Source organism: Protopterus annectens, chromosome 9.part0, assembly GCF_019279795.1.
Source record: "Protopterus annectens isolate FY-2018-M chromosome 9.part0, PAN1.0, whole genome shotgun sequence".
Classification (NCBI taxonomy): Eukaryota; Metazoa; Chordata; order Ceratodontiformes; family Protopteridae; genus Protopterus; species Protopterus annectens.
Window position 1 is genome coordinate 421,298,443 of NC_056743.1, and position 13,710 is coordinate 421,312,152.

The 13,710-nt window shown below is 46.2% G+C and overlaps 1 long non-coding RNA gene across 2 annotated transcripts in view; it reads left to right on the plus strand.

Moving 5' to 3' along the window:
* The window catches only part of LOC122811248, a 1,815,945-nt gene that overhangs the window by 534,277 nt on the left and 1,267,958 nt on the right, over positions 1–13,710 (plus strand). The window lies entirely within an intron of this gene.

Consider the following 13,710-nt stretch of genomic DNA (forward strand, 5'->3'; position numbering starts at 1 on the left):
GAACGGTTTAGGATGCTGAGGTCCAAAATGGGCCTCAAGTCCCCGGTCTTTTTTGGCACCAAAAAGAATCTTGAGTAAGTCCCTAATCCGATCTGGTCTGCGGGGACTGGTTGGATGACTCCTTTTTGCAGCAGCTTTGAAACTTCTGAGGCTGCAGTATCCCATTGACTGGGTGGCGGGTCCAGGATTTTTTTGGACTGGGGGGGGGGTGAGAGAATGGGATGGTGTAACCTCCGGCGATAATTCGAAGCACCCATCAGTCCTGAGTGATACCTTCCCAGGCATTTAGGTGCTTCGAGAAACGACCCCCGACTGGCTCCGGAGCTGCACAGTCGGGCAATCCGTCAGGGACTGTGAAAGGATGAAGAGCCACGAAAGGACTCGCAGTCTCCAGTGTTGCGAGGGCCTCTGCTGCCTCTGGGACGGCGCCTTCCGGAAGAATTTCCCCCTCCCCTGCCTCTGGAAGGGGAATCCTCCCGCTGAGAGGGGTAAGGCTTCTGAGATCACGGAACCACATTTTCCCTCCTCTTTTAGCCTTGGGATAAGGCCGAAGGGAGTGGAAAATCGTGCCCCCTGACAGTCAGAGTCTTACCCTCCTGTTCACAGCGGGTCAGTGTGTCCTTTACCTTGGGTCCAAACAGGAGGACCCATCAAAGGCGTCGGCAAATGAAGACTTAAAGGCCTCATGAGAAATGACACAGATGGAGCCAGGCTTGTCTCCGTAGAGCAATGCCTGTACCTGCCGCTCTACTGCCCCTTCGCATAAGAAATGAGCCTCATGGACGAGTTTGAGATAGACGACATCGTAGCCAGCTGAGAGACAACCGTCTGGGCCAGCTCCTTAGGCAGGTTACCCAAGAGGGTATCGGATAGCTCTTTAATCAGATCCCTCTGAAATCTAGTAAAGTGCGTAAGGTAGTTCAAGGACCTCAATGTAAAGGCCGCTGAACTCAGGGTGCGCTTTCCTTACCGATCCATGCTCCTAGACTCATTAGGAGGATGGACAGACGTTGAAGCCTCTGCTACATCTTGCTGGGTAACAGATGCCACCACCAAAGCATCTACAGCCACACCTTTAGTTAGAAACTCTTTTTCAGGGGGTGCCGAGAGGAACTTATTCGGTCGAGCAGGCACCGGTTCCACAGAGTCTGGGTGTTCCCTCGCCCTTCGACAGATCAAATCCAAGAGCTCATCGAAGGGCATAGACACCCAGGAGGCGGAGGGCTGAGCCCCGAAGGCCTTCAGGAACACCGACTCATCAGCAGGAGGAGGTTTGGACTGCCAGCCACCTCGTTGTTTTAGGGCTTCCAGGATGTCTGCAAAGGAGACATCATCCGAGGACGACTTAGGGGACCCCTCTGCATCATCGAGATCAGTGTCTGATGTGAGAGACTCATCAGGGGAGTCAATGTGCTTCCTCTTGCACGATCTCTTCCTGGGGGGTTCTTCCGAAGAAGCTTCAGAAGGACCTCCAGGAAGGGGAGAAACCCCAGTGGGGGTAACCTCAGGCCCCGGGGCTCCGCTGTCTAAGGACAGGGGGACTGCCAAAGACCCAGTATTGGTATGCAGGGAAGGAGCTGGGGAGACCGTGGAGGTAGCCAAGGAAGATTTGGCTAACGCACTCCTCATAGCCCTGAAGGCGGGACCACCAGAATCCTGGGAGGGTCCCACCTCCGTGGCCACGACAGTGGACGGCACTCCCGCCGCTGACGCACCAAGAGGGAGACTTGGGACCGAAAATATCAATCCCGAAGCCTCCCCCCCAGGGCCGACGGAAGAAGTCCGTGTACTGAACTCCGACCCAAGAGCCGGAGTTGGAGCAAGGGTCGGGCCCGACCCTAAAACCTCCACCGGTTCCACCAGCACCGGCTCCAATTGTGCCGAGGCTGTTGGAGGAGGAACCATAGTAGGGAAGTGGACCATCGGCTCCGAAGCCGAATGGGCTGGAGCCAAAACTAGCTTTTGGAACACCAGAGACTGGAAGAGTCTTAGAAGCACCCTGTTGATGTCCGAATCAGACATCTTGGATGATCTGGAGGATACCGATCGGGCCCAAACCGATTTCTCCATCGGCTCCAAAGGACTCGGGGACCGGCTCCGAATGGACTCTACCACTATCGGCTCCGAGGGAGATCTCAAGGCAATTTCCCTCAGTGCCGATAAGGACTTCGGCTCCAAGGGGGAAGAGTCTGAGCCGGTAACCCTTATCGGCTCCAATATCAGTGGAGCCGATGAAGGTAACCCGCCTCTCGATGCCCCAGTCCTCGGCTCCAAAACCAGAGGGGTCGAGGCTGGAGGCATCGAGGCAGACCATTCCGCCCTCGGTTCCGAAGTCCGTGGAGCCGATGGAGAAGTCTGCTTAGATTTTTTAGCAGTCTGTTCCGACTGACTGGTCGGAGCCGACGCTTTCTTCTTTTTTGAAGGAGAAGGAGAGGAAGATAAAGCCTCCTCAAAGGATGGCTTAATTAACCCCTTCAGGATTAATTTGTTTTTCCTCTCCTGGAGGACTCTTGATGAAAAGGCGTGACACACGCTACAAGATTCTTGTAGGTGCTTGGCGCCTAAGCAATAGACGCACGAGGAGTGGTCATCCGTAATGGACATTTTATAACCACACCTCGTGCACTTTTAAACCCGGAGGTCTATGCTCTTGGACATACTACTTTCAAAAACAGTACCTGTATAAAGAAAATACAACAACTAAGTAGTTCAAGAACAACAATATAAAAAGTTTTTTTTTTTTTTTTTCTACACAATACAGTGACGAAATCACACAGAAAGACAGAGAGTCAAGACCCTCTAACTTAATGGGCACTTGACCCACAAAGAAACAGTAATAGGAAAGCAACAGGGAAGGCCCTCTAACTAAAGCGGAAACCTTCCTGACAGGAAAAAACACGAATTTCTCAACAAAACTGATCAATACACACTCGTATGACAACAATAGCTGTTAAAACAGCTTTTGGTTTTAAAGCAAGCAAAATTCTGACAGGAAAAAGCCTAAATAAATAGTACTTAGCCCAGCCAAGTTGAGACCACGTCTAAGCTTTGTAAGCGGCAAACGAGATCTGGGGGATTAGTGGTGGTGCATCCTGGGATAAAGATAGCTCAGCCAATAAGAGGCCTCGCTCTATAGCATAAGCGTGCCGAGTCCGAGCCCATCAGTACAGAATGTAGGCGAGATAGGATCACATAACATCACCTGTTTCTATCAAGATCTGACTGGATACACATTGTAAAGTGATAGTTTCATCTAAGCCTGCCAGGGTACTATCCTGTTGATCTGAAGGAACTTGGAGATGAACTCCATCAGCTGTGCAAAAAATGGTGGCCCCCATTTTGCAAAACAAGTCTCTCCCTAATAGATTTAAAGGTGCTGAGGGTCCTACTAAAAATGCATGGTTATCTTAGAGGTCCCAAAGTTACTGGGACTGAACAGTTTCGGAATACTCAATAGGTATACCAGAGACCCCCACTCCTCTAGTTATCTTGTCGGAGAGGGGAACATTCATTGCTGCTTTGCCAGCTAGCATGGATTTAGTTGCTCTGGTATCAATCAAAAATGGATATGGTTTATTTTTAACTAGTAACATAACATGTGGTCCATCATGATCCACAGGAGTAAAAGGGCACAACTGCTGCTGTTTCTGTTCGGGGAACCTTCATTGTGGTTGCTGTCGATTGGATGGAGTCCAATTAGAATTCCACTGATGCGACGTATCAGTGGGTGGGACAGGTTGTTCAGCTAAATATGGACATTCATTCCTCCAATGGTCTATCTGGCCACCGTTGAAACACTCTGTCTGATTATTATAATTCTGGGGTGGGGCCGAATGTGTTTCCGGCCAGTTTTGTCTATTTTGATTTCCTGCCCCTTGGCGTCCACCCCTTCCTCTTCCTCGTCCTCTACCTTGCTGACCAAAAGCATTACACATTTGAATTTGTGCTTTTACTAACTTTTCCTGTAAGTCCATCTTTTCTTTAAGTGGTCAGATAGGTATTGTACCTGTTGGACTAGTTCATGTAATCCTAAACTAGGCCAGTTTAAGCACACTTCCTTTAACTTATCCCTCACCTGGGGGCGTAACCCATCTACGAAAGCAGCCGACAATCCGCTCTGTGCCGGTCCTTCGGTGGGCTCTGGATACCCAGAATAAGCCTCAAAGGCTTCAGTGAGCCGATTTAAATATTCGTTTACAGGCTCATCTTCTTTTTGTATGACTGATTTAATTTTCGACCAATTAGCGGTAGGCGGGACTATTACGGTGATAGCATCGACGATAAGTTGCCTGACTGCCTCAAACCCATTTTCCCCTTGTATATTGTGCTTCGGTATTGGAGTGGGAACATTAGCATGATCACAGATTTGTTTCATTAAATCAGCTGGGACAGCATATTGAAGGACTGCTCTAACCTCTTCTATGGTAGGATTTTGCAGACAAATATGTCTTGCTGGTACACGCTGGAATTTTGCTGGGTTTGTACAGATGGGTGGGAATGACTTAGTAATGGCTTGAAAATCAACTGCTGACCATGCCCCTAGGTACCACTACAGTTGCCGATTGTCCCGCATCCCTAGCATGCACTGGGTATGGAACTTCTCTCAAGGGAAACATTCTGCCATCATCTGATGACTCAGAGTCTGAATCAGGATTAAATTTATCAGGGCCATAATAGCCGTCGCCATCATCTATCATGGCAGGAAACTGGCCAAAATGCTTTTTCCGTTGTAAGTAAAGCCTTCCTTTTTTTTTCTGTTAAGATCTAGGCTTAAAAAACATTTGTGCCTTTGTCTTCTTTTTTATCTTACTACGAGTCATGTGTGATGCCTTTTCCTTATCTTGTTCCTCAGTGACATATTCACTAGACTGATCTCCACTCCCAGTACTAGCATGCTCCTCTCCCCACTGGCTACCGCTCCCTGTCGTGGAGCTCACCTCTCTTTCCTGGACCGTTGGGGGCTGATACTGTGGTGGGGCTGTGGGAGGTGGGGGAAACCAAGGATTATCATCTTCAGATGATTCAGGTATTTGTAATTTACTTAATTCTTTTACCGGATATAATCCCTTGAAGGGCAGTTTCTTTAGTCGCTTACCATCTGCTACATCTAAATTAGTTGCAGTATGTTGTAGTTCTTTTAACTGTTCTTTTAATTTTTGCTGATTATCTTTAAGACTACTAATTACCAAATCCTTTTCCCTTTCCTTTGCCTCTGACATCCAGTCATTGAAAGCTGCCCAACATAACCCTGGTATTTTTCTTCCCTTTTTTCTCAATTTTCCCTGCAAATTTGTCAGGATATTTTTATTAAAACTGCCATTTTCTGGGAAGGCGAGATCACCATCATTTTTAGTAAGGGCGATCCACTGATTTAAAAACATGCAACTGTCCCAGGACGCACGAAAAAACATATAACCAGCTGGTGTACCTCTTATTGGCTCTTTTATTGTTTCCACACTCGCTCCCATTGTCACGCAGAAAGCTATTCTGTATTTTACAGGTTTAGCTAAGACATTGTGTAAACGTCGTTTTTCCCCACTCTTGTATCTCCTTTCACTCATGTCGCCAGCGTTTCGTTTTAACCCACACTCGCCAGCGTTTCGTTTTAACCCACACTCATACTGCACAATCAATAGCAGAAAAGAAATGCATGCCACTTACCTTAAAACGACTGAATGAGAGAAATCATGTCATTTCTGCATAGTTAAAAATACCCAATCTTTAAGGCAGACAGATGCAGAAAAATGAAAGAAACACCGCAGAAACAGAAAAATCTGTTGTGGGCCCTTTTTTTTAGCAGTATTTCATTCAATTCCTGACTGTTGCAGCTTGTTCTCAATTCAGATCTGAGTAAACGGCACCAATTGTTAAGTTACACATTACCTTGGGAATGAAGACAAATACAGTTCTTTCTCTCTTTCAGTGGTATTTATTAACTACAGTACACACGTGTGGGAGCCTCATGGAAAAGCACCAGGAAGACTCCAAGAACAAAGGAATGCACAAGCTTATATACTGTGAATATTGCTGACGGTACAAAAATATAAAATGAACCAATTAGATCATTATACAAGACAATTAACCAATCAATGATTTACCCGTAAGCATAAAGCAGTTCACATCATTGTATCGCTGGGCAGAGAAAGAAAATCGGATACACTTCCATATAAGGCACATCTCCTGCTTTCAAGCAGACTCTTGTTTTTCAGTAATTTTCCACTACTCACAGTTCATTCAAAGTTCATAGTACACAGTACATTTTAATACATGCAGACTGTCACGTACTCAATTCCTTCAAACACATGCTTTGGCTGTTCATATTCTACATCAGTGATAGCAATAACGTGAATGGTGCAGTGTGGATGTACTGCTCTTTAGTAGCAGTAAGGTGATTGGTGCAGTGGGCACATATGGCTCAGTGGTAGCAGTAAGGTGAATAGTGCAGGTGGCACATACTGCTCAGTGGTAGAATTAAGGTGAATGGTACAATGGGTACATATTGCCCAATGGTAGCAGTAAGGTGAATGGTACAATGGGTACCTACTGCCCAGTGGTAGCAGTAAAGTGAAAGCTGGACTGGACACATACTGCTCAGTGGTAGCAGTAAGGTGAGTGGTGCATAGAGCCATACTGTGCAGTGGTAGCCATAAGATGAATGGTGCAGTGGGCACATACTTCCAAGTGATTGCAATATGGTATCAGTAAGGTGAATGGTAGAATGTGTATGTACTGCACAGTGGTAGCAGTAAAGTGAATAATACAGTGGTACATACTGCTCAGTGATAGCAGTTAAGGAATGGTGTGGCAGACACATACTGCTCAGTGGTAGCAAGGTTAATGGTGCAGTGGGCACATGCTGCCTAGTGGTAGCAATAGGGTGAATCATGCAATGGTATATACTGCTCTGGTAGCAGTAAAGCGAATGCTGCAGAGGGCACATGCTGCACCATGGTAGCACTAACGTGAATGGTAGAATGGGTACATACTGCTCAGTGGTACCACTAAGGTGAATAGTGCAGTGGACATATAGTGCCCAGTGATAGCAATAAGTTGAATGGTACACTGGGTATATACTACCCAATGGTAGCAGCATGGTGCAATGGATACATACTGCTCAGTGGTAGCAGTAAGGTGAATGGTGCAGTGGACACATACTGCTCAGTGGTAGGAGTAAGGTGAATGTTGCAGTGGGAAGAGACTGCTTAGTGGTAACAGATTTATGCTACAATGAGTACATGCTGCTGAGTGGTAGTTGTAAGCTGAATGGTGCAGTTGCTACATACTGCTCAGTGGTAGGAGTAAGGTGAAAGGTAAAATGAGTATGTACTGCTCAGTGATAGCAGTAAGCTGAATGATGCAGTGCGCAAATAGTGCTAAGTGGTAGCTGTAAGTTAAATGGGATAATGGGTATATAGAGCCAAGTGATAGCAGTAAAGTGAATGGTACAATGGGTACATACCACTAAGTGGCAGTAGTAAGGTGAATGGTGCAGTGGTCACTTACTCTTTACTGGTAGCAGTAAGGTGAATGGTGCAGTAGACCCATACTACTCCATGGTAGCAGTAAGATGAATGGTACAGTGGGGATATACTGCTCACTGGTAGCAGTAAGGTGAATGGTACAATGGGCACATTCTGCCCAATGGTAGTAGCAAGATGAAAGGTGCAGTGGACATACACTACTAAGCGGTAGCAGTCAGGTGAATGATGCAGAGGGCACATACTGCTTAGTAGTAGCAGTAAGATAAATGGTACAGTGGGTACATGCTGCACAGTTGTAGCAGTAAGGTGAATGCTACAATGGGTACATGCTGAACAGTTGTAGCAGTAAGGTGAGTGCTACAATGGGTACATGCTGCTCAGTGGTAGCAGTAACATGCATGGTGCAGTGGGCACACTGTCCACTGCTAGCATTGAGGGGAATGGTGCAGTGGGACATACTCATGGTAGTAGTAAGGTGAATGGTGCAGTGGGCACATACTGCTCAGTGGCAGCAGTAAGGTGAATGTAACAATACTGCTCAGTGGTAGCAGCAGGGTGAATGGCACAATGGGTACATAGTGCCCATGGATAGCAGCAAGGTGAGCGGTACTGTTTGTACATACTACCCAATGGTAGCAGTAAGGTGAATGGTGCAGTGGACCCATACTACTCTGTGGTACTGTAAGGTGAATGCTAGAGTGGGTACATACTGCTCAGTGGTAGCAGTAAGGCAAATGGTACAATGAGTATATTCTGCCCAATGGTAGCAGTAGGGGGAATGGTACATTGGGTACATACTCATCAGTGGTAGCAGTAAAATGGATGGTGCAGTGGGCACATACTGCTCAGTGGTAGCATTAAGGTGAATGGTGCAGTGGGCACATACTGCCCAGTGATAGCAGTAAGCTTAATTGTACAATAAGTACATACTGTGTAATGGTATCAGAAAGGTGAATAGTGCAGTGGGCAAATACTGCTCAATGGTAGCAGTACGATGAATGGTACAATGGGTACACACTGCTCAATGATAGAAGTAAGGTGAATGGTGCAATGGAACCATACTGCTCTGTAGTAGCAATAAGGTGAATGGAGCATTGGGCACATACTGCGAAGTGATAGCAGTAAGATGAATGCTACAATGGATACATACTGCACAGTGATAGCAGGATGGTGAATGATGCAGTGGACTCGCAATGCTCAGTTGTAGCACTGAAGTGAATGGTGCATTATGAACATACTGCTCAGTGGCAGAAGTAAGGTGAATGGTGCAGTGAGCACATACTGCACAGTAGTAGCAGTAGGGTGAATGGTACAATGGGCAGATATTGCTCAGTGATAGCAGTTAGGTGAATGGTGCAGTGGCCCATAGTACCCAATTGTAGTATAAGGTGAATGCTACAGTCGGTACATACTTCTCAGTGAAAGCAGTAAGGAAATGGTTCAGTGGGCACATACTGCCTAGTGGTAGCAGTAAAATGAATGGCACAGTCTGTACATACATCTCAGTGGTAGCAGTAAGGTGAATGGTGCAGTGGCCGCATTCTACTCAGTGGTAGCAGTAAGGTGAATGGTGTAGTGGGCATGCACTGCCCAATGGTAGCAAGAAGCCGAATGGTAGTACAGTGGGTGCATATGGCTCAGTGGTAGCAGTAAGGTGAATGGTACAATGGTACATAATGCTCAGTGGTAGCATTAAGGTGAACAGTACATTGTGTACGTACCACCCAATGGTAGCAGTGAGGTGCATGGTGCAGTCGACCCATACTGCTCAGTGGTAGCAGTAAGGTGAATGCTGCAGTGGACATATACTGCCCAGTGCTAGCAGTAAGGTGAATGGTGTAATGGGCACATACTGCTCATTGGTAGCAGTAAGGTAAATGGTACAGTGAGTACATACTGTTCAGTGGTAGCAGTAAGGTGAATGGTTTAGTGGACACACAATTCTCAGTGCTAGCAGTAAGGTGAATGGTGCAGTTGTCACAGAATGCCCAGTGGCAGCAGTAAGCTGGATGGTACAATGGGTACCTACTCCCCAGTGGCAGAAATAAGGTGAATGGTGCAGTGGGTACATACTGGTCAGTGGTCGCAGTAAGGTGAAAGGAACAATGGGTACATACTGCTCAGTGGTAGCAGTAATGTGAATGGTACAATGGGTACATACTGCTCAGTGGTAGCAGTAAGGTGAATGGTGCAGTAGTCACGTACTGCACAGTGGTAGTAGTAAGATAATTGGCACACTGGGTACATACTGCCCAAAGTTAGTATGTTGAATGGTGTTGTGAGCACATGGTGCTCATTGTTAGCAATAAGGTGAATGGTGCAGTGAGCACAAAGCCTATTTTAGTAGTAAGGTGAATGGTACAGTTGGTACTTACTGCTCAGTGATAGTAACGGAATGATGCAGTGGATGCATACTACCTAGCGGTAGCAGTAAGATGATTGGTGCCTTGGGTACATACTGTTCAGTGGTATAGTATGGTGAATGGTACAATGGGTACTTAATGCCCACTTGTAGCAGTAAAGGAAATATTGCAGTGAGCACATTCTGCTTAGTGGTAGCAGTAAAGTGAATGTTACATTGGGTACATACTGCTCATTTCCATCAGTAAGTTGAATGGTGCACTTGGCACATACTGCCCATTGCTAGCATTAAGAATGGTGCAATGGGCACAAACTGCTAGCATTAGGGTGAATGGTACTGTGGGCACATACTGCTCAGTGGTAGCAGTAAGGTTAATGGAACAGTGGGTGCATACAGCTCAGTGGTAGCAGTAATATGATTGGTACAATGGGTACATACTGCCAGATGATAGCACTAAGGTGAATGGTGCAGTGGACACACAAAGCTCAGTGGTAGCAGTAAGGTGAATGGTACAGTGGGTACATACTTCTTTTTGGTAGCACCTAGGTGAATGGTGCATTGAGGACATACCACCCAGTAGTAGCAGTAGGGTGAATGGTAAAATGGATGCATATTGCTCAGTGATAGAATGGTGAAGTGGTCCATACTGCCCAGTTGTAGTAAGATGAATGCTACAGTGGGTACATATTGTCCAGTGATAGCAGTAAGGGAATGGTGCAGTGGACACATACTGCCTAGAGGTAGCAGTAAGATGAATGGTACAATGGGTACATACCTCTCAGTGGTAGAAGTAAGGTGTATGGTGCACAGAGCAAATACTGCTTGCTAGTAGCAGTAAGGTGAATAGTACAATGGTTACATACTGCTCAGTGATAGCGGTAAGGTCAGTGGTGCACTGGGCACATACTGCTCAGTGGTAGCAGTAACGTGATTGGTACAGTGGGCACATACTGTTAAGTGTTAGCAATAAGTGAATGGTACAATGGTACATACTGCTCATTGAGAGCAGCAAGGTGACTGATGCAATGGACGCAAAGCTCAGTGGTAGCAGTGAGGTGAATGGTGCAGTGGGCTAATACTGCTCAGTGATAACAGTCAGGCGAGTGGGCAAACAGAGCTTGGGGTGGCAGTAAGGTGAATGGTGCAGTGGGCACATACGCAGTAGTAGCAGTAAGTTGAATGGTATAATGGGTACATACTGCCCAGTGATAGCAGTAAGGTGAATTGTGCAGTGTGGACATACTGTCCAGTGGTAGTAGATGAATGCTACAGTGGGTACTTACTTATCAGTCCTAGGAGCAAGGTGAATGGTACAGTAGGCACATGCTGCTTAGTAATTGCAATAAGTGAATGGTACATACTGCCCAACTGTAGCAGTAAGGTGAATGGTGAGTGGGCAGATACTGCCCAGTGGTAGCAGTAAGGTGAATGGTACAGTGGGCACATACTGCTCAGTGATACTATGGGAATTGTGCAGTGGACATGCACTGTTCACTGGTAGCAGTAAGGTTAATGGTGCAGTGGGTACATTACTGCGTTCAGTGGTGGCAGTAAGGTGAATGGTACAGTGGATATACACTGCTCAGTGGTAGCAGTAAGGTGAATGATGCAGTGGCACATATTGCTCAGTGGTAGCAGAAAGGTAATTGGTACAAGGGGTACATATTGCTCATTTATAGCAGTAAGGGGAATAGTGCAGTGGGCACATATTGCCCAATTGTAGAAGTATGGTGAATGGCACGTTCTGCTCATTGGTAGCAGTAAGGTGAAAGGTACAGTGGGTACATGCTGGTCAGTGGTATTCATAAGGTGAATGGTACAGTGGGTAAATGGTGTTGTGATCACATACCACCCAGTGATAGCAGTAAGTTGAATGGTACAGTAGGCACATACAGCTCACTAGTAGCAGAATGGTAAAGTGTGCATATACTGCTTAGTGATAGCAGAAAATGAAGGATACAATGAGGACAATACTGTCCAGTGGTAGTAAAGTGAGTGGGCATATACTCCTCAGTGGTAGTAGTAAGATCAGTGGTACTGTGGGAACATACTGGTCAGTGGTAGTAGTAAGGTGAATGGTACGCTGGGTACATACTGGTCAGTGGTAGTCATAAGGTGAATGGTACAGTGGGTACATACTGCTCAGTGGTAGCAGTAAGGTTATTGGAGTGGGCACATACTGCCCAGTGGTAGCAGTAAGGTGAATTGTACATTGGGTACATACTACTCAGTGATAGTAAGTTTAATGGTGCAGTGTGCACATACTGCTCAGTGGTAGCAGTAAGGTGCATGTTGCAGTGGGCAAACACTGACCAGTGCTAGCAGTAAGGTGAATGGTACAGTGGGCACACACTGCTTAGAGGTAGCAGTAAGATGAATGGTACAATGGGTACCTGCTACCCAATTTTAGCAGTAAGGTGAATGGTTAGAGGGCACATACTGCTCACTGGTAGCAGTAAGGTGAATGGTGCATTCGGCACATACTGCTCTGTGGTAGTATAAGGTGAATGGTACACTGAGTACATACTACCCAATGGCAGCAGTGTACTGAAAAGTACAGTGGGCACATACTGCTCAGTGGTAGCAGTAAGATGAATGGTGCACTGGGCACACACTGCTTAGTGGTAGCAGTAAGGTGAATGGTGCAATGGATACCTACTACCCAATTTTAGCAGTAAGGTGAATGGTGAGAGGGTACATACTGCTCACTGGTAGCAGTAAGGTGAATGGTGCAGTCAGCACATACTGCTCCCTGGTAGCATAAGGTGAATGGTGCAGTCAGCACATACTGCTCCCTGGTAGAATAAGGTGAATGGTACAATGGGTATATACTGCTCAGTTTTAAAAATAGGATGAATGGTACACTGGGTACATAGTAAGGGGAATGGTACAGTGGACACATACCACTCAGTGTTAGCAGTTAGGTACATGTCAAATGAGTACATACTGCCCAGTGGTAATAAAGTGAATGGCGTAATGGGCACATACTGCTAAGTCTTAGCCCAAAGGTGAAAGTGTAGTGGGCACATACCGCTCAGTGGTAGCATTAAGGCAAATGGTACAATGGGTGCATACTGCCCTATAGTAGCTATAAGGTGATTGGTATTGTGGTACATACTGCTCTATGGTAACAGAAAGGTGAATGGTATTGTGGTACATACTGCTCCATGGTAACAGTAATGTGAATGGTACAGTGGGTACATACTTCTCACTGGTAGCAGTAAGGTGAATGGTGCAATGGATACATACTGCCCAATGGCAGAAATAAGGTGAATGGTGCAGTTGGCACATACTGGTCAGTGATAGTATTAAGGTGAATGGTGAAGTGGGCACATACTGCTTAGAGATAGCAGTGAGGTGAATTGTACAGTGGGTGCAAACTGCCCAATGGTAGCAGTAAGGTCAGTGGTACAATGGATGCATGCTCCCAATGGTAGCCATAAGGTCAACAGTACAAAGAATGCATACTGTCCAATGGTAGCAGTAAGGTGAACGGTGCAGTCGGCGCATACTACTCACTGGTTGCAGTAAGCTGAATGGTACAATGGATACATACTGTTCAGTGATAGCAGTAAGGTGAATGGTACAGTATGTGCATACTATCCATTGGTACCAGGAAGACGAATGGTGCATTGGACACACACATATCAGTGGTAGCTGTAAGGTGAATGGTACAAGCACATACTGCCCCTTGGTAGTGGTAATGGGAATGTAGCAATGGCACATACTGCTCAGTGGTAGCAGTAAGTTGAATGGTGCAGTGTGCAAATACTGCTTAGTGGTAGCAGTAAGTTGAATGGTGCAGTGTGCAAATACTGCTTAGTGGTAGCAGTAAGGTGAATGTGACAGTGGGTATATACTGCTCAG